This window comes from Ruditapes philippinarum, unplaced genomic scaffold (genome assembly GCF_026571515.1).
Source record: "Ruditapes philippinarum isolate M1 unplaced genomic scaffold, ASM2657151v2 ctg2281_1_1_1_1, whole genome shotgun sequence".
NCBI lineage: Eukaryota > Metazoa > Mollusca > Bivalvia > Venerida > Veneridae > Ruditapes > Ruditapes philippinarum.
In genome coordinates, this window is record NW_026863416.1 from 255,529 (window position 1) to 278,500 (window position 22,972).

Sequence of the window (22,972 nt, forward strand, 5' to 3'; positions counted from 1 at the left end):
ATTATGTTCCTTAAGTGAATTAAGCTATGTCCGCTATCTTGTATTTCACAAAAGTATATTGATGTTTATAAACTTTAAGAATCATTCTGAATGAAATACCTGTATAAAAGAAATGTGTGTATGTCATACATGCCTTTAAGCTCATTGATTCAATCGCATGCACTTGCTGAAGATTGAATGCATCTTGAATGTAAGGGCACCTTAAAGGTTATTTGATTTCCTTTAAATAAATGTTCCTCCTTTGTATCTAAACATATGAGTCAAAGTGATTTTGAAAAACAAATGTATATTTTAAATTAACAGCTCTCGTGACTTTTACCAATTTGAAATTAAGGTAAAAATACATAAATTGCGATGTCGTTATTCAAATACCCTTTCTTTATTGAAGAACCTACTAGTAAATTATCTGTTTAGGGATATTTTATTGGTAGACAGATCTCATTGAGTAGATAAGTAGTGCAATAGAACTGTAACTCTGATTTACTCTTTGGGGGTCTTTACCCTTTGTTCATTTTATTTTTCACTTGAACATTGTCCGGGACACAACTTTGAAACTATAAGAGATATTAACATCATACTTTAAAGGTAGATAGATTTCTTTTCAAATATGTTCATCGCAAAATAACCGTCACTCTGACTTGCGTATTGTAAGAGTTATCGCCCATTTTCAATTTTACACTGTAAACTTTGTTCGGGACTCAACTCAACTCAACTCAACTTTATTTAAGCTCAAAATACACATAACAATCTTTCAGCCGTTGACGAAAAGTTAAAATAAATATGTCTATATTTCCAATATCTTGTGCAAGCCATACAAAACCATAAGTATAACGTATTGATTTTACTTTAGATGCCCAACAATTTCGACCGCTCTCATCTAGGGACTTCAACATTTTATAACATTGTCTGGGATATCTATGATCTGGCATAGTCAACAATTTACACCAGTATTTTATACAATTAACAAAATAAGTTATACACAATGGCAAACGTCCACATTCTCCTAAAACTATACATGTATTGGTTGTTCTTTTTACACTTAAATGCTTTTTACAAAATTTATTTTGAACTGCCTCGATAAAATCAACAAATTCGTATCCCCATATCTGTGACCCATAGCATAAAATAGGTTTAATCATACTATCAAACAGAATGAAAAGTTCGTTTGTTGGAAAATAACCATATGTTTTTATAACTATAAATAGAAAGTATTGCACGTTGTGCTTGTGCACAAAATTTATCATGTGCTGCACTCCATGATAACCCTGGTGTAAAAATAAAAGTCCCATATATTTCTAAACGGAAGTAACTTTACGAGTATTATCCCGAAAATGCCAATTTTCATATTGTCTGAGCGGTCACCCATTTCTAAATACCATAATTTCAGTTTTATTTAAACTTACTTCCATCCCAGTATTTTTACAAAATTCATCGACAACATTTAATTGTTGCTGTAATCTATCTACCGTTTCAGCGCAACTTGCAACATCATCAGCAAACATGAGGCAAACAATATCGTGAATTTCTTGTGTAATAAAAATCCCAGAGTTATTTTATCACGAAGCATATGTGCTAATTCATCAATAAAGAGAGCAAAAATTGTCGAACTGGATTTGTCCCCCTGTCGGGTTCCTATGTTACATTTGAAAAATTCAGTTATCATAGGCCTATTTCTAGAACTATTTTGTGTATGTAAATCACAACAGAAAGTATTTCGAACCTCTACACATGAATAGAGCAAATTATACATTTTCTTTAATAAAACAAAAATATTCCGTTTATTCCCTTTCTTTCTTTCTTTCTTGAAAAAGTATCTTATGGTTAATCTTATCAAAGGCCTAACGGAAATCAATGTACAAACAATACAATCTAACCCCTTTTTTGGAAATATATTTTTGCACCATAGCTTGAAGACAGAAAACTTTATCAATTGCCGAATACCCAGCTCGAAAACCTGCCTGAGATTCGTCAAACTTATTGTTATTTTCAGCAAATTCAAACAAACTTTTATTAACGATGCTTGAAAATATTTTATATAGTACATTGTATATTAATAACAGAAATTCCTCGATAATTACTTGGGTCACAGGTTGATCCAGCGTTATGTGTAGGATATATTATGCTAAGTCCCCAAGATTGAGGGAATTCACCTGTTTCAAACATTCGATTAAAAATTAATACTAAATAAGGTGCAATACTGTTTAAACTATTCTTATAAAATTCAGATAGTATTCCATCTAATCGGCAGCTTTTTCCGTTTGCTAACTTCCGAATAGCTAACTCGACCTCCGTTAACATAAATGGTTCGTTTAAGTTTGATATATCATGTATATTATCAACGATGGCGTCATCATTTTCATTATTATATTCTAAAGGTAATATATTTTATTATCAAACAATAAACCACGAAGATATGTATATTAATCATCGGCTCCTATACTTGAATCTATAAATTGTTTTTGTTTTGCTTGTTTAAGTTGTTTCGACATAAAACATGGATCGTTTCTATTATTAATGAGCTTTTGTCGATTTTGAGACTGGTACTGATAGGACTATGATGTGATTTCCTATCAGTCACGTTTTAACTTCTGTAACTAAACATATAATTTAGTTGTTTTTATTTGAAAGCAATGTTGCGTACATAGTATCATGATTACATTAGTAGGAAATACCAAATTACAAAATGACAGTGTCGAAACATATAAGTGACAAAGTCTGACAACACTTAAATGTCTACATATAACCATTTGAGACCATTGATTAAATTATTTGATCTTGCTTGGGATTGAATGTCTCTTGACTGTGAGAGGTTATTTGATTCCTTTCAATCAATTTTTCAACATTTTTAACATAAATAGCGAGCGACATGGTCATTTAATTCACCTTTCTATATTACCGAACATCACTAGTATGTTTACTGATTTGGTAAAGCAGTAATCAAGAATCGTGTTAGTGATATTGAAATAATTTAAAAATAAAAATTTGAGATTTCAATGAAATTAAAGATAATCTGTACTGCATATATTATGAATCACCTTTGGAAGCAATGGGTAAGAACACTCGTAACTGATCATAAGAACTTTAAGAACATGTTTTATTTGATATCTTATGATTAATTAGATTACCCGTGCATCTTTTTAATTTAATATTATCAATATCATTGAATAAAATTAAGAAACAAATGAAATAAACGATCTTGTGTTAACTCAAAATTTTAAGTAAAAGTATAATGTAAAAATAAGCGATTGAAAAGGTACATGAATGCTTCTAACATGCTTGAAATTCTTTTTTTTTTCAATTCTGAACGGGTTTGCTTGTAGATGATGTAAATTCTCGGTCAGATCATTTGAGAAGGTATAATTCATCTATTGGAAGATATGGTAAATATATACATAGATTAAACAAATTGTAGTAATATAGAGTTTCAGTTTCATTTATTGTAGTTCTTATCATTTCTGTTTTGTTGTGTACTTGAAAGAATAGCTTTGCAAAAACATTAATGTAATAATTTTCATAATTGTTTATTTTTTCTAGTTGCCCCTAGGGCTCAGGTAAAAATCATTGTCGCAAAAGCTTGAAAATAGTTTTCCAGGCCTTGACAAAAAGGTATACCAACGTTTACACCGGTGCGCTGATTAAGTTGTTTCAACATAAAACAAGGATCGTTTCTATTATTAATGAGCTTTTGTCGATTTTGAGACTGGTACTGATAAAAATTATTCTTACAATAATTTTTAAATTCATTCCTTTTATCTTTATAAGTTCTTAAATCAGATGCAAGGTTTGATGTTCGAAACCGTTTTAAAAATGAGTATTCCTGTTTTTTAAGCATTTCACAACGTTCATCCCACCAAGGCGGTTGCAACTTGATTGATGAATTAGAAGCCAACATATAACGTCCAGCATTATAATATAAAGACTGAATAGATTCAATAGCTCGGTCAATATTAACATTTACAAGACTTGTAAATAGTTGGCCATTCTCTGAAAGTAGAGCATTTATTTGCTCACGAAAATGGTCACCATGGTGATCCCGCCATTTGTACATTTTTAGTTCCGATAAATTAAATGTATTATTTACAACATTTGTATTACGATTTCTATCATTTAAATTATAAAATTTTAAACAACAATGCAATGGAAAATGGTCCGATTCAGTTCGATCAAGTACACTGAAATGACATATATTTTCAAACAACTCTGACGAGGCTATCATATAGTCGACAACGGGCGCTCCGTTGTAAGAAACGCACGTAAAATTTCCCTCTAAATCGCCATTAATTCTTCCATCTAACACACAGCACATTTGTACTAGTGATTTCCCAAAATTATTTCCCAGTAGAACGTCTTTACTATTTCGAATCAGTTCAAAATAACTACCATCATATTCAACTTCCCCCAAAACAAAATCTAAGTTATCATGTGGAATAAAGTCTAAATAATCTTTCGTTCAAGAATTTAGATCCCCTGCAAGAAAGATTAAATCATTAGGAAATTCTCAAAATATTTCTTCTAAATTTTATTGTAAATAATAAATGCTATTTCTTTCCTCCCTGGAATCGTAAGAAGACGACCCTTCAGGTGATACATATACAAAGTACATAATAACATTTTTACACTTGAAAACTTTCGAAAAATTACAATATGATACAACAAAATCCTCAAAAGTATTCTTAATACCTGTAATAATAATCAGTTTATATAAACTGCTTTTTATAAAAACGGCAATACCATAGTTATTACGTATGCTATAAGAACGTTGTGCTCTAACATGTTCATAACAAATATAAGATTCTAAAAAATGAGTTAAATTCACCCATTCCCCTTGATTCACAAAGGTAAATAATATCAAAAGAAGAGAAAAATGTATAAGTTCAGCATTGTCAACATGTTTACATAATCCCGATATATTCCAGTTTGCAATTTTAGTACACGAATGATCAGTTTTTATTTGGCATTGACCGTATCCCTTTCCTATATAAGATGAGCCGGAAGCAGCAACGAGCAAACCTGTGTCGCTCCTGATTGGTCAATTCACATAGCGCGGTTGATCGGGTTCTATGTCAGCACTCACTTGGTTTTGTACATCCAATTGCTGCGTTACATGCAAAAAACATCGTTTGCCTGGCCACGTGGTAAAACACGTGGGCGTGTATTCCTTCGGCGAGCACCAATTGACACAATAGACTGTGTAGTGTCATCGTATTTGTACACAGAACCATTCACTATCAGTTTGCGATACCGAATTACAGCGTAATTACCATTTCGTCGTTCTGTCAACATCTTTTCACCCAGATATCTTCTATGTATTTGGGTCTTATCACTAATGTCCCGTTGAACTGAATAAGATGTATTTTCTTGAAGCAAATCATTTGAACGTTGTAATATTTGTTCACAATCCTTGTATTTATTTTATTGAATCGTACAAGTATGGTACACTTACTTGGGTTGTGTGATTTAATCCGACTGAACTGTGAAAACAAGAATCGGTTGATATGTGTCATAAAGTAGAATTCCAGTGCAAAGAACAGTAACTCTGCCCTGCCTTATTTTGGAATTATTACACTTTGAACTTTGCCCGATATATTCTTTTGAAACTGCAAGAGGTGTACTTTTCTGTGTCGAGGATCATCACCCGGTTCAACGGTTGTTTTAATTTCATACAAATCAAGTCTTCTATGTGTTTGAAAGAAATTTTTCTCCGAAGTTTTGTTTTGTTTCCTTTTCTTCAAATTTGTATAACTATAACATACATAAAACTCTGATTTAATGTGACTTATTCCTAAAGCAAGAGAGTCACAACAAACAAGGGCTTTAATTGCTTTTTTATTCAAAATTCCTAAAAATTGACATTATGAGGATGTCCATGAATTTTCAGTCATACAGCATTTTTTTTTAATTTCATGTTATATGTTAAATTTTGTTAAAGCCAATGCTTTGGGCGTGTATGATAAATTGCACTTACAGAATCGGCTATGATAAGACACACACAATCACACAGAGCCTGCAACAATTTCAATTTTTACCGTTTGGACCTTATTTAATTTAACCATAAAGGCACTCATCATTTAGGTCGAGATAATACTTGAAATTATATATATATAACATTTCTAACTTTGAATGGAATTTTTGTAATTTTGAATCAAATCAGTCATTTATAACAATTTATTGGTAAAAGAGGCAAAATATTATTGCTTTAAGTGTCATTGTAAGTTATGACTGTTTTATAGTAAGTGTTGTTTAATCTAAATATGAATGACATCCAACAAATTATAATCAAACTAAAGTTAATCAAAATTTAATGATATCTAATAAAGGTCAAAGTCAAACTTTGTTGACATTCTTTGTCAAAAGGTTGATGTGTTTAAGTATGAATAATATACATCAGCAAATAAAATAGTTAAAGCTGATTATAGCCAATTAAAACAAAAATTAAGGAAATAACTTTGTAAATCAGGGTCATTTATAAGACGAGGTCAAATATCTAACGAAATGCCCAAGCAGATATCATGATAATTTTTCTCTTATATCGAGGGTTCAAAGGTAAAAGGTAATGACTGTCATTTTTGCCGAAAAAGATTATTTATGGTTTTTATAATGTACTTATTGCCCTCTATGTCTGACGAAAATATTATAGAAATATTCAATCCTTATGAGGGCAAAACATTAAAAAGTATTTTGTAATAACTTCAATTTTCTACAATTATGTAGGGGTAAAAGGTTCAAAGTGTACTTATTTCCGGTTGTTTACCTGTTTTTTTCACATATTGTGAAGTATCTATAGTGGAAAAGACTTTGACTGATTTTATCACTTTTTTCCTCTGAGAGAATACAGCATTCATACAATTCCAACACATAACAGGCACTGTCTGTTTTCTCTTTTCCAAAGAAATTTCTCTTGTAGATTTAAATGCAACCAGAATATAACCGATGAAAGACAGAAAATATTCAGTGCATACTGGTCAATGGGTGAATACAAAAGTCAGAGGCAATTCATTTGTTTCCATGTTGCCATTATAGAACAAGAGAAAGCATCTGAACAGAGAAGAAAACAAAAAAATATTGCGAATTCGTTTGTCTTCACTGTTGGTGGCAAAGTGGTTAGAGTGTGCAAAGACATTTTTTTTTAAAGCATTCTATATCGGTTCTTAAACAGTTGCAAACGCAGTTAAGCACAAAGTGGCAGGGTTATATGTTGGAATAATGACAATAGAGGGAAAGCTGTTCCTGGAAATAAAACCACTGAATATCACAGATCATTTGTAAAAAAAAAACACATGGAAAGCTTTCCAGCTGTTGAATCACACTACACACGAAAGGACTCCAACAGGAAGACGAATGTACTCACTGCATGTAGAAAAATACAAAGGACAAAATATAAGGTGTGTTTCAGAGGCTGTGTACAGCAACATTTTTTGTACAGTATATAACCTGTTTTGCTTCCATCCTAAGAAAGGTCAATGTCCACTCTGCAATCTGTATGACACTTTGAGAATAGAAGAACAAAAGCAAAATATCAGGCACACCAAGAAGAAACAAAAGAAAACTGTGTTGTTACAATTTGTCATTTTATGAACTGGGAAATGGTAACGGGACTTGTTATCTCTGGGATGAGGCACAGGCGAAACGTGGCTCGTGCAAAGTAGAAACTTGTGTGTACTTGTATGTAACTTCTGTTGCAAGTAATACATCTGGTATTGAAGAAGTGACATTATATAGTGATACATGTTGGGACAGAATCACAATCAGTGTGTTGCAAGTTGCTTAGTTCACTCTGTCCAAGATATTCCTCACATCAAAGGTATAAACCACAAATTTCTCGAAAGTGGCCATTCAGAAATGTAATGAATTCCATACATGCATATATCGAGCATGCAAAAATCTCACAAAAGTACATGTTCCATCTCAGTGGGAAACAGTTATATCATAAGCACGCCGGTAGTAACCATATATTGTCGTTCCAATAAAATACACTGACAAACTAGATTACAAGTTGTACTGAGAACAAAACTTCTGCTCAATGAAAATCGATGTTGATGGAGAACTTATTAATTGGCTGAATATAAAATGGATTCAAGATTGTAAAGACAAAAAATACAGTATTTTTTAAAATGCAATTATTGTTTTGGCGTTTGTGAGTTCAAGGAAGTTAGGTTAATGCCGAACGAGAGCAGAAACAAGGAGCAGTATCTTAAGGCTCCACGAAAGGCTTATACAGAGAAGTTTCAAATATCTGCTGCAAAATAGGCTTATTTGATGTCATTTGTTGCCTTTGGGACGATTCCAAAAGCAGTACGAATCTTACTATACGTCATTGCCATGCAGCAAATCTATTAAAGACACACTTCCAGTGATTTCTGTTAGTGAGAGTGAAGAAGATGAGTGAAGGTCATAAAAAAAATTAATGACAAACATTCATTTTTTGTGACATGAAACAGAAGTATTTATTTACTGAACTATGATATGTGTCACTAATATCCTGAATTGTTGATGTCTGAGGTCTGTGTGACTTCAGTTCGATTATATACCGGAAAATATTAAAAATAAATATAAATTTGTTAACTAAGATTTTTTTCCTAACTTTTTAGTTATCAATTTATTTCTGTAGAATCGAAATATTGAGCTGGTACATGTTTCATATTTCTATGAATGAAAAAATGTCAGATTTGTGTACGAGTATTATTGTGCATGTGTGTTTATGACATTACGTAAGGTTATTCAAAGTAAAGACTAGGTTATAAATTTGCAAAAGTAACAATAACGGCAACATCAATATTCTTTTCAGAGGAACAAGGCTATAACTGCACTTATAACTTTTTACCACTGTGACAATTTATCTGGACTTTTTATTTCACAACCTTCAGAAGAAAAATGTCGTAAGTGCAGTTATTACCTTTTACCTCCCAACCTTGTTGTCTAGACAGGATCTTAGTACATTTATTACCTTTAACTACTGTAAAATGATATTATTTTGATCTTAGAACTTTAAAACAAACTATAAGTACAGTGTTTTATCAGCACCAAGCAAGGTAAATAAACTTAACAAAATATGATCTAATGAAGGCAATAAATTTGAAAGAATCATGATAAATGGTTATAAAAGTATTACGGACAATAAAGTTGTATTAAAATATATGTTTTTTACGTTTTTCTCGAAATCTAGAAAATGGCAGTTATTTTTTTTACATTTTATCTTTGAACCCTCGATATCATATTGAAATTGGCTAAGCCTTTTCTAAAAGAAGCATAAAACATGACGACTAGATAACTAGATTGCAAGACGGTTATATGATGTCTAAAACCTAAAAGTATTATTTCATGGTGACAAAATAAAACACAATTGTTCTTATTTTATCTTTGTTGTGTTTTATTTGTTTGTTTTCTTATATATCCATTTATATAAGTGTATAATAACCCGTTTCTGTCCTTAAAGCATTACAGGAAGAAATAAAGTTTCTCGATGAAACAGACATAATCAGTCTTTATGATCATATTTTGACAGATAATCTTACAATTGAAAAAGAATAGTGACGCATTTGCATATTAAGTACAAAAAGTTTCAATCTGGTGTTGGGATGTAAAAATACTTTACTTATCAAGCTTTGCAAAAGATCCCATTGTATAACTTACATGTTAGTGTATGTATGCTTTTGATTTTGTTATGAAAATTGATTATAGAAGTGAAGTGCTTATTTTTTGTTTAATAATATTACTGCATACATAGACATACATCAATTCATTCTTATCAACAAATTACACAATATACAAATTGGTTGGGCCAAAAGTTTGACAACATTAACGTGGGCCCTTCCCTGTAAATGTTTAACATCAGTTTCATAATGTAAAGATAGTTATACATTAAAGTAAATATGCATTAAGTAAATATACATTTCATTTTTAAGATGAAAAGATTGAAGAGGAAAGAAAAGAAAAAAGAACATATATATCTATGTTATTACATTACATAAGAGGTGGAATATTTCCAGAATCAGAAGAGTTTTCTTTGACGAGCATTTTTACCGTTTTCCAATATTTGCGCGAATCATTACTATTAAGATCGTTTAGTGAAAATTCTAAATTGTTGTGGAAAACATTTTAAACATGTTTTTCATATTATTTACCTTATTTCCAGTTTTTATGTATTTATTACAATCATGTACGTTATTTGAATTCAATGCTTTATGAAATTGTCCATCCCTTACTCGCGAAGTTTTATTGAATTTCGTTATTAAACCATGGTTTATCTTTAGGCCTAAGAGAGGCTTGATGCCAGCACTATTAAGTGTTGAGAATTGAGTACCGCTCGAGCCGGTGCTAGGGGCGTAAGGGATGTTACAATTATTCAGTATCCCTCATGTACAGAATCAATCAAACCGAGTCTGCAATTCTCTTGTAATTTTGCTGTGATTAATGCTTCCGAGGTATCACTTTGTTTCCAGATTGTTATACGTCACAACAGCAGGTGTCTAGTTATGTGTGGCAGCTGTAAAAAGTGGCTCCGTACTTCACTTCAGTGTTGTTATATTTTTCTGGTCCTTCGAAATCATTGATGCCAGCACTATTAAGTGTTGAGAATTGAGTACCGCTCAAGCCGGTGCTAAGGGCGTGATAGATGTTGCAATTATTCAGTATCCCTCATGTACAGAATCAATCAAACCGAGTCTGCAATTCTCTTGTAATTATGTTGTGATTAATGCGTCCGATACTTTGTTTCCAGATTTTTGTACCATTGATTTTTTGGAAGAAGAAAGTAACATGAAGTTTAAGAAGGGCTTCATTGGAGCAGATGCAATGGAAGTGTTGAGAGATATTGGATGTGAGTTAGCGGCTGTAAAGAAGAAGTTTGTAAAAGAAGAACAAGTCACGGGTAAAGAAATTGTTATGATAACAATTGATGGAAATGCCAAAGTAGTACCTTTTGCAAAAATATGGGTAGATACGCCATACTCTGTTGGGGATTTAGAGGCTTAAGTCATTGATATGCGATTTAGTTATTGGTTACGTTGCCGGAGTACTTGAAAGGCCTGATCCTGAATGCAAAGAGACAGAAGAACCATCGGCTGTTGCAGCAGTCATGACGAGAGCACAGCATCAGAGAGCAGACCGTCCAACCAAAGCTTTTCAAAGAGTTGCTAAAACCTTCCTGCAAAATTGAAGTTGACCTACAGAAATTGAAAGAATTCCAGAAAAGTGACTCTTCATTGAAAAAGGTTTAGGACTTAGCAGAGAAGGCAGAAGAGCTGCAGACTAAAGGTGGGGCCAACTTTTAATACGTGGTTGAAAACGGTGTGCTTTATAGAGCCTACTTTCAGAAAAATTATGATGACTCCAAGCATATTTTCGTTTCGACAAACTTTAAGAAGAGAGTGATGGAACTTGCCCATGAATCAATTGTTGGTGGACATTTGTTATCAAAGAAGACAGATGACATAATTCCATTGGCCAGGAATAACGGGAGATGAGGGACGTTTCTGTAGATCGTATGGCGTGTGCCAGAAGACCATCCCAAAAGGGCGAGTGAAGAAGGTCCCCTTAGGAGACATGCCGGTGATTTAGGAACCATTTCATCGAGTAGCAATAGACTATATAGGACTGATTATACCAGTGTCGGAGAAGGGCAACAGATATATCTTGACGGTGGTGGATTTTGCCACACGTTACCCTGAAGCCGTGCCATTGGAGGAAATAGACACTGAGAGCATTGCTGAAGCACTGCTTGAAATATATATTTGAGGGTAGGATTTCCTTCAGAGGTTCTAAGTGACAGAGGAAGTCAATTTACGGAGACCTCATGAAAAGATATGTCGACTCATATCTGTGAAGCAACTCTTCACAACACCTTACAACCGAAAGTGTAACGGCTTGTGTGACCGGATGAATTGAGTGCTTGAAAGTATGCTGCGGAAGAAGTGCCAGACAAGACCCAAGGACTGAGATAGATACGTACCGGCTGTATTATTCGCCTTTAGAGGAAAACCACAGGCTAGTACAGGTTTTTCCCCGTTTGAGTTGCTGTATGGAAGAACAGTTAAAGGGCTCATGCAAATTCAAAGGGACATGTGGACTCAAAGGGATGATCCTGAAATACACAATACATATTTGTATGTGCTCAACCTGAAACAGCGCTTGGAGGAGACATGTAAGATAGCCAGAGAAAGCCTGATGAAAGCCAAGAATACATACAAGCATCACTATGACAAGAGAGCCCGAAATAGAGTTTTACGAGTAGAAGATAAAGTGTTACTGCTTTTACCTACAGATAAAAGTACCATGATGCTTTGATGGAAAGGACCTTTTGAAGTTGTCGAAGTGATGAATTAATTTAATTACAGAATCAAGATTGGAGACAAGCTGAAGACGTTCAACATTAGTTTGCTGAAGAAATATGAAGAGCGCTAAAATAAGATTGCAGCAAGTGTTGCGATCGTAGAAGATGTTGATGATAGTTCAGATGGGGCGATGGATGATAAAAGTCTCCTGATTTTCCCAAACTACACAAGTGGAGAGACATACCAAGATGTTAATATCAACGAGGGACTTACTCCTGAACAGAGGAAGCAAGTCCTTTCCATACTTCAAGAGTTTAGGGAAGTATTTTCAGAGCGACCAGGAACAACTCCACTTATATAGCACCTCGTTGAATTAACAGACAAGACGCCTGTGAGAGTTAAAAAGTACCCCATACCGTATTTCAAGAGACAAGATGTAGAAAAAGAAATACAAGACCTGCTGTTTTGAATGAGCCATCTGTGTCGGAATACAACGCAACGATAGTCATTGTCAAGAAAAGAAAGATAGGCGCAATAGATTTTGTATTGATTTTAAAAGATTGAATGCCGTCACCAAATTTGACACAGAACTGATGGCAGGCGTAAATGACATCATGGCAAAGCTAAAAGATGCTATGTATTTTACCAAGATCTACTTGTGCAAAGGTTATTGGCAAATCCCAGTTGCTGAAAATTGTCGCAGATTTACAGCATTTGCAACGGATAGAGGGAGTTAACAATTTAAGAAATGCCTTTCGGCATGGTTAACTCTGGGGCAACATTCAACAGAATGATGCGGAAGTTTTTGTCAGATGTGATTTTGTTGACAACTATGTTGACGATATGATAGGGCATACAACAACCTGGACAAAACGTATGACAATGTTGCGGGAACTCCTCCGAAGATTGGCAGAAGCAGAGCTTACCATTCAGCCATCAAAGTGTTATATAGGATATAACAACATTTGGTTTACATGACATATGGTGGAAAATGGCATTGTTCAAATGGAAGGGGAAAAGTTTACAAGAATCAAAGAAGCAGAAGTGTAAGTTAGACCGTTCTTAGGACTTGCCGGATACTACAGGAGATTATACCATCGTTTGCTGAGATTGCGGCACTATTTACAGACTTAACTAAGAAAGGCCTTCAAAACTATGTACGATTGGGAGATGAGCAAGGAAAATCTTTTAATACATTAAAGGAGCAACTTATCAAGAGCCCGATTCTGCGACTCCCTGACTTTTCAAAATAATTCATTTTACAGTGTGATGCCTCAAATGCTGGGATAGATTCAGCATTGCTTCAGAGATACGAGGGAGAGTTGTTTTCTATTGCCTTTGCAAGCAAAAAGCTACTTGATCGCGGATGAACTAAAATTCCAAAAATATTTATATGGGAGGGAGTTCATCATACAAACGGACCACAGTTCATTGTCGTACATCCAGAAAAGTACACCAGACAACGGTCGATTAGTGAGATGGGCTTTATTTCATCAATCATACCAGTTCCGTATTGAAGCCATCAAAGGATCTGACTACATATTTGCAGATTACCTAAGCAGACAGTATCCAGAAACAGATGAATAACAAAGAATGTTATTTTGACATTTGATGGAAATATTTAATATTTTCTTAAGAAACAGGTTGTTGTCAAAATAGCCATTTTAAAGGAAACACAAATGTCCGCCATTTTGCATTTTTTATTGTTTTGACGTGACGTCACAATGGTGGCGTTTATATCCGGTTCGCGCGTTGTGTATTTATATGAAATGAAATTGGTTTCGAAAGAAGCTTCATATATTGTCAGAAAGCTTATTTTCAGCCTGTCTCCTTGTTGGTGAGCAGGTCCAGTGAAGGAACCGAATAAAACAGCAAGTCTAAAAACGGTCGACTTTCTAGTGAAGACTTAGACTAGTGAGACTTAGAAACGGTCCGCTTCCCAGAAAAGAAGTAAGTCTTTGAACGGTCCGCTTCCCAAAAAGAAGCAAGTCTAAGGAGCGCAGCGGGTCTAAGGAGCGTAGCGAGTCTAATAAGCGCAGCAAGTCTAAGGAGCAAAGCAAAACCAAGAAGTGCAGCGATTCTCAGGAGCGCAGCAAGTCCAATAAGTGCAGCAAATTTTAAGGAGCGCAGCAAGTCTAAGGAGCGCAGCAAGTCCAGGAAACGCAGCAAGTCTAACAGCACTGCAAGTCCAAGAACGCGCCAAGTCTAATAGTGCAGGAAGTCCAAGGAGCGCAGCAAGAATAAGAAGCGTAGCTAGTCCAAAACTGCAGCAAGTCCAATAGTGCAGCAAATCTAAGGAGTGCAGCAAGACTTAGAAGCTTAGCTAGTCCAATCGTGCAGCATGTCCAAAAGTGCACCAAGTCCAATACTGCGGCAAGTACAAGAAGCGCAGCAAGGGTAAGAAGCTTATCTAGTCCAAGAGTGCAGCATGTCCAATAGTGCAGCAAGTCCATTACTGCAGCAAGTCTTAGCAGTGCAGCAAGTCCAGAAGTGCAGCAATTCTGAACATAAAATCACAAGTACCGCTCGGAATATCGATAAAAATCTCATAAGTGAAACCACAACTTGACAGTATCTGTAATAAAAAAAGACTATCGTTGTACATACGTCTTATATCATGAGTTATCTGCTAATAATCACATGACCACGCAAATGCCCGCCTTAACATTATGTCTTCGTTTCGGTATGTAAGTGGCATTGTCCAGGCAGGCAATACTGGGATCGTTATTATTAAATTGTTATTGCAGAGCAACTGGTGACGACCGGCACACAACAACAAGTATATAGCAATATAAATAAAAGAAATTGAATTATGATTAAAACAACAAAATTTGATTAACAACATACTAAGAAAATTCAGAAAATAATACGTATGATAATTATTATAAATACGTATATAAGATGCAATGTTTATCTTTAATATTTCAGGCTTGCTTGAATAAACACGGGGAAACATAACAAAAAAAGAGTTATTTTTGTATTACAGAGAACAAAACTAATTGTATTTTTGATGAACACCTACATTGTATTCTTTAGGTCACTTGGTTCTAAATACACAAACTTTAATATTATAATAAGTTACATAGCCGGAAAGACAGTACTAGAAATTCATACTGGTAACTTCACAGGATACTATATACCATATTTTACCCAGTGAGTCTAACCATCCCATTGAAATAAAACTCCTTCCCGATTAAGGCAGATCCATGAGATAACTATTTACTTCCTTTCTAAGCTAGACGTATTTAGTGATTTTATCTTATTATTAAAATAAAGTAATGCTTTCTTACGCAAATAAAACAGAGAAAAAACACATGTACAAAACTCATTATTTTACATGTAAAAGAAAAAAGAAAAACTCTGTAGAAACTGAAAATCACGCCTAATTCGCTCTTTCAAGCATATCGATGTAAGGCAATACAAAAACAGTTATTGCAGTTTCTTACTATGTTTTAAAAATAAGTTTACAGTGTATTTATTATAATAAAACAAAAAAAATTAAGACAAAAACAAAAAAACTTTAGAATTTGAATCACCAAAAACGAAAGGAAAGACACACTTTTTCACATCTATATAACATGACTGTATTAAATGCATGTGTGGTATTTATTTTAACAATACTGTATAAGATCTGCTCCTTGACATTAGCTTCAAAATTGTTTCATATCTACCTATTAAAATGTATGAGGCACCATAAATGATTGATCAAGAGTATTTTTGCATAATAACTGTTTTTTTTTCAAAAGGACTTGTTAATATTATGAGTATAAAAAAGAAACAGTATAAAAAAGAAACAAAAACAAAAAATAAAAAAAATGATACGGACTTTAAAGCAGGTCGGCGAATAATCTATTTTTAGAATAACTGTCTTAAAATTGGTAAACCAGGTATTTAAAAATACTTCAGATATAAATAGCTATTATCCGTATTGTCTATAAATAAGATGTAAACAAACAAACACGATACGTTTTGACATTTAAATGACATATATGTTTTATTACTTTGTCTTTTTAATTGTCTATGGATATGATGGTAATTGACATTTCGGTAAAATACCTTCTCTGATTTGTTGTATCGCTTCCATACTTCTGATAATAATTTTTGTCTCCTTGTTTTTTCACGTATTAATCCATAAATGCTACCACCTGCAACCCATGTTTTTACTCGTTTATGTTCCTTTTTAAGTTGCCTGGCTTCATAAGCGATGCTTTCTCGATTTCTGGTCAGCGGCTCTTGTATGAAGATGCCATTCCCGTTTTTTCCTAGCATCGAAGACCTGTTGGCGTGCCTTTGAATTGGTGAATTATACATACACCCGCCTGTTTCTTTCCATGTCACTGTTGTGCTTGCCCAATCGGTGCGCACTGTCAATGCCATCTGTTGTTAATTTGAGTTCCAGATGATTATATTGAAGTATGTTTTCTTCTACATTCTCTTGAGAATTTCCTGTATCACCAGGAATATTTAAAACTGCTAGCATCATTCTTCTCCCATATTGTTCTATATCATCATTTTCACTATTGGCAGTTCGGACACATTTACGAAGATGATATGTTTCACCTCTCAACTCTTGGATTTCAGTTTGAAGGGATTAAGTTTCAACAATTCTCTCAACATCGTTTGTAAGCTCCCCTTTTAAATAATTGACATGTTCTACCTGTAGTTTTCGGGAACATTTTGCCCAATATCTCTTCCAAATCTTCCTTTGTGCACTTAACTAATGGTTCTGTTTTAGTGTCCGAACAATCTGAATAATCCGAAATTGCACTAAGATATTCAGAATCTTCTTCTGATAGATACGCGAGTTAATGAATTTTAATTATACTTACTTGACTTAATGCGAGTTTTTCTAATCTGGAAAAAATTTATTTCGTGTCCTTTTGTTTTCTGTGTTAATGCAGGTACTTGATGGCTCAAATATAGTTTAGTGGTGTGGTAGGGTAACCGTCTTGTTATGAATATCACAATTATATCTTAATTCCACCGATATATTACACTTTCACATTTTATTTTATCCGACTATTGTTTTTTATCACTTTATCTTTTCTATCCCACGTTACAAATATATTTAAACTATTTTCGAATCAACAAAATGTGCGCCTTTACTTTTTGAATAACCTGAAGGTATCAACATTTTAAGAAGACATCAAGTAATCATGAAGTATTTTCTATGGGAATAAGGTCAGAAGCTGGCCAACCTAATGGTTTGTGATGCGGGTCCTGTGTACACGAGTATTATCACCCATTTAAATGAAATTAATACCAAGTCCACGTCCATATACTCTTACATAAACCTCCAAAATCACATTGATGTATCTATCAGCCATAAGTGTGCCGTTTCAAATACTTGCGGATCCGCTTTCCCCTTAGCGCTAAACCCGCCCATATCATGAATTAACATCTGCCAAAACAATAATACTTTGCAACTTAAAACTGGTGCAAAGCGCGCAATTCCAGATTTTTCAAACCCTTGCCCACCCTTGCCCGCCTGTTCGTACATTCTTCACAGAACAAAGTAATACGGATTGCAAGATGTCTTGATCTTAGTCCTGATTAATACAGTCAATTACAAACGGTGTGTGTACTTACAGGCAAACTAGTAGGTTTCTTATATTCGCCACATAGCGTTGTTGCGTTACGAAAGCAGTGACGTCGAGCTTGAATGACAAAAGTGTGTACATCTTTAGTGGTTAAAAATAAACATAAACATATTTATTAATGCTGCAATAACGGAGATATATGTAAATATGTTTCGATTTGACACCATGTTTAACATTGTGAATTTCTGATTATTTAATTCGCAAATGTTTAGCGATCGGGTATTTTCTGGTTGATAACTTTAGTAAAAAATGGATAGTGCAACAAAATCTAGTATCATATTTAGTTTTTCGAAATACCTTATTTTAGGACACTTTGGAAAAGTCAATGTAGCTCAAATAGATGTTCCGTTCGATAATAATATAAAATAAGTAGCAATCTTAGGTAAATACTTTGCCTGGGCTTAATTGTAACACCATTATATCAAGTTGCAGGTCACTGAAAATATAAAACAAGGTCAAATGCTAGAGTAAGAGCTGAGATCTTGTTACCAATATTGGTATAAAAAAGCTTATGTAGAGACCTTGTTTCAAGTTACTTTTGGCCCCTAGGGTTAAGATTAAAGTCACTGACACAATAACTAGAATAAACTTTTTCCGACTAACTAGAGTTGGAACAAGAAAATGTAATCAGTCTTAGAATAAAGCAAACTTAGTTGAAGACAACGCTATTAATTTAATTTAGGTCAAGGCCACTGATAAAAAAGAAACGAGAAGTGTCCACGGATATCGCGCCCTAGTTTTTCAGTGCTTGATTGTTAGATAATAGGAACAGACACCTAGGGTTATTTCTAATGTGCCTTAACAAGAAAGTAATACAACAATATGAAAGTCACAAGGAATCATATTTGACAAGAAATAGCGTATTCTTTAGAAATGCATTCCAATTTGAAAAGTCTCTTATAAATTGGCGTCATATTTTGATAGTGAATATGGATGACATGTTGAAGTGAACAACTTTGATAGTTTGATAGAAAATGAAACTGAATTGAAAAGTTAACAGAGCTTAAATTTAATTTGAAGAAATGGTTTAACTTTGCACAATGAAATATTAGGGTTATCAACCAATTTTTTAAACGACATCTTTTCACGATGATAAATATCAATAACAAATTTGTAGTTAATTGCTGCTTTTCTTTTTGAATACTGTCATAATAATCGTACAGTTTCATTGTAGATAATATTTTTTAAAAAGAATTAAATGTTTTCCTACAGCGAAGTGTATCATATTTCAATGAACAGTTTGATTTATAAACCTGTTGCTGTGTGTTTATTAAACTCCCTATACATGTAAATGTCAAAATCGTTAAAACAGAAAATATGCGAGTTTTGTGAGAGATTTTACATCAGTTTAGGAGAGACATACTGATAGTGTGTAGCGTTTATTTTTTTGTTGAGAAGAGAATGTGTTGTTTTGAAGAGAGTTTTGTTGATTTGTTGAAGTTGGTTGAATTTAGTTATGGTGATCTTAATTGATCAGGGTTTATTGGTTGTAATTAGTTGTTTGGTTGTTGAATTATATATCTTTGCTTAATATTGGTTGAATGTTTGGAATGATTTTGTCTTGTCAAGATTATATTATTTGATGCTTAGTTTTTGACGATATCTGTAATATTGTATGCTTATGTTTGCTTTTGTGATGCTGATTAGATTGTATGAAGTTAATATTGTTGGTTGAATGTTTGTGGTCTGTACTGTATCTTAGAGTTGTAAAAATATTCAAGTTGGTGCTCTTCATTTGTGTGACTATTAGACTTACTGTGCTTCTTAGACTTGCTGCGCTGCTTAGGCTTGCTGCGCTCTTAAGACTTGTTGCGCTTCTTGGACTTGCCGCCTCTCTAGACTTGATGCACTATTAGACTTGCTGCGCTTCGTGGAATTGCTGCGCTCCTAAGACTTGCTTCTTTTCTGGGAAGCGGACCGTACTAAAACTTGCTTCTTTTCTGGGATGCGGACCGTTCTAAGACTTGCTTTTTTTCTTGGAAGCGGACCGTTCAAAGACTTGCTTCTTTTCTGGGAAGCAGACCGTTGCTCAGGCTCAACTCTTCACAAGAAAGTGGACCGTTTTCTAGACTTGCTGCTTTATTTGGTTCTTTCACTGGACCTGCTCACCAACAAGGAGACTTGCTGAAAATAAACTTTCTGACAATATTTGAAGCTTCTTTCGAAACCGATTATTTTTCTTCTTTTTTTTTTCCCAATTCATTTCATATAAATACACCACGCACGAACAGGATAGAACGCCACAATTTTGACGTCATGTCAAAACAAAAGAATTACGAAATGGCGGACATTTATGTTTCTTTTTATAAATTAAATGGCTATTTTGATAATCATATTACATACCAAATGTCAAGGTCCTTCACCTTGTGGAATTTGACAAATTTTTAGTTTTCCCTATATAACTTCATATAAAACTGAGGAGTTTCCTTGCAGGGCCCCTTTTACCCTAGGGTCATTATTTGAACAGTCTTTATAGAGGACCACTAGATGATGTAGCATACTAAATATCAAAGCTGTAGGCCTTCTAGTTTTTGAAAAGAATATTTTCAATATTTTTTAAAATCGACAACCCCCCTGCCAAGGCCCCTTCTCATCCCATGGTATAATTTGAACAATCTTTATAGAGGACTACTAGATGAGGTAACATATCAAATTTAGAGGCTCAACGCCTTGTGGATTTTGACAAAAAATCCCTTTATAATTTTATATAAACTGATAGGCAGGGACTCTATTGATCCTAGGGGTATAATTTAAAAAATCTTTGTAGATCATGTAACATACCAAATATCAATGATGTATGTCTTGTGGTTTTAAAAAAGAGAACTTTTAAAGACTTTTTTTAATCAAATAACCCCAATGGCGGGCTCCTTTTGACCATAGGGGCATTATTTGAACAATCTTTGTAGAGGACCACTAGATCATGTTACATACCAAATATTAAGGTTCTATACCTTGTTGATAATGAAAAAAGGATTTTTTAAGATTTTCCTATATAGCATTTTATATGAACTTTTTAGCCTCCTGGCGGACCCCATTTCAATCCTAGGGCCATAATTCGAACAATCTTTGAAGAGAGCTCCGATATCATGTCACATACCAAATATCAAGGCTCTACACTTTCTGGTTTTGACAATATTTTTACTATATTTTGTTTTAAAAATAACTATTCTGGTTGCCAATGCAACCACTGTTCTTCAAAGAATTTAATTCGTTTAACAATTTTGGGTGAGCTACATGCAAGGAATATGCCTGCCATGTTTCATTAAATTAAGGCAACGGTATATGAGAAGAAGACATTTGAATGAAAAAAAAACGCACATACATACGAACGATGGACGACGAACGACAGACAACACGGTGTCACAAAAGCTCACCCTGTCACGCTGTGACAGTTAAGCTCAAAAGTAAAAAGGAATAAGGATTTCAAAAGCTTTATCAATAAAAGTGGACAGTTTTCAAATCATAATAGCCGGTTCATTTGACATTAATTCGATAATTATAGGTATGTTTGGTCTTTTCAAGAAGTACTTTAAAACCTAGTTAATATTTTACAATAAAAAGGGCATTCTAATAGGAAATGGTATTCACCCTCGAGTTTGTAACATATTATACATTCTCTTTAGTTAGTTGGAATTTTCTTTGGTTTATGACATCTCCCTGTTTCGATAAGTGACCTATATGCCAAAAATCTCAACCTAAATTTCTGAATGTTGATTTCATACAATTTAAGATTAAAGTGTACAAAAGTAAAGGGAAGTTTTTGTTGAACCGCGAAGAGATTCTGTCCAGATTTTGCATGTAGTTTTATCTAAGTTTTTGCTTTACTGAGTTTATAAATTAAGTTTGATTTCCTTTTCACTGATTAACCCAGACATGATAAAGCCCTAGTCTCTGAAGTAATTGTTCAATTAAATTAGCCCAACAATTATATTTTTTCTTCAGATTACAGATCAACATATTGTTAACTTGTTTTATGTACAAATGTTGTTCCGATTTCATTTTTTTTTATTTTAAACAAAAAATTTGATATTCAGATCATTGTTAGTTGTATTTATTGTTCTCTGCCGAATTCCTTATAAACGAAGCTATTTTGAGTTTGTGGCCTTACTCTAATTAATTTTTGCAAAATTTCAAATGTATATATATTCCGCTTCCATGAAACCTCATACCTCGCGACCAGAGCTTAGGTGTTTAACTTGTCAAAACGATCAAGTGTGTGTGAATCTGAGATATTGGGACACTTTTGCGTAAGAGTTAGGTTTAAAAAAATACCTTTAATGCTTGTCCTGAAAGAGTTTTAAAAGTTTTGGAAAATGATTCCCTGACTGTAAAAACGATTCCTCAATACGAGAATTTATTTACTATTTCCATTTTTGTATTTTACTATTTCAATGTCTGTATTTTCATATGCAAAAAATCATGAATTCTGCTGATTTCTCCCTCCCTTTTTAAAAACTATTATTATTTTTTTTACGTTTAGTTTTAGTTTCCATTCGTCGCAATAACCTTTTAAACCATTTGATACATATAACCTTTCTTTGAATTTGTAAGACCTAATTATATTTTGTCAATTTTATATCTTCATTTAAGTCACTGAGAAATAACACGATGTTTGCAAAACATTTTAAGAGTCAATAATTGATGAATGCAGACTCTTTTTACTTGTTTTTAATACCATGATAACATTAGTACTTTGAAATATTCAATATTACACAGTAATACAATTTAAAATTAATATACACCAAGATTATATAAGGTTAATTAATAACTCACATTAGTGGCATAACAGTTTTGCGAAAACATCGGTATCGTTTTTGTCTAAGGTTCTGAATCACCGGGGCACGTGAATCATTGGGCGGAACGTTCTTCTCTTCTGGCATTTGGGAACCAGATTTCCATTACATACTCATGCAAAGAATGTCCACAAAATACCAACTTTGTTATTTGTTAAGAATGAATAAATAATGATATCACATTTTTACATATTCAAGTTTGATCTTATTTTCAAGAGATATATAAACATAAAATTAACATAATGTGTGGACCTTTTAATTACTATGACAGCATTTCTATCCACAAGTCACGAATTGAATAACAAACAAT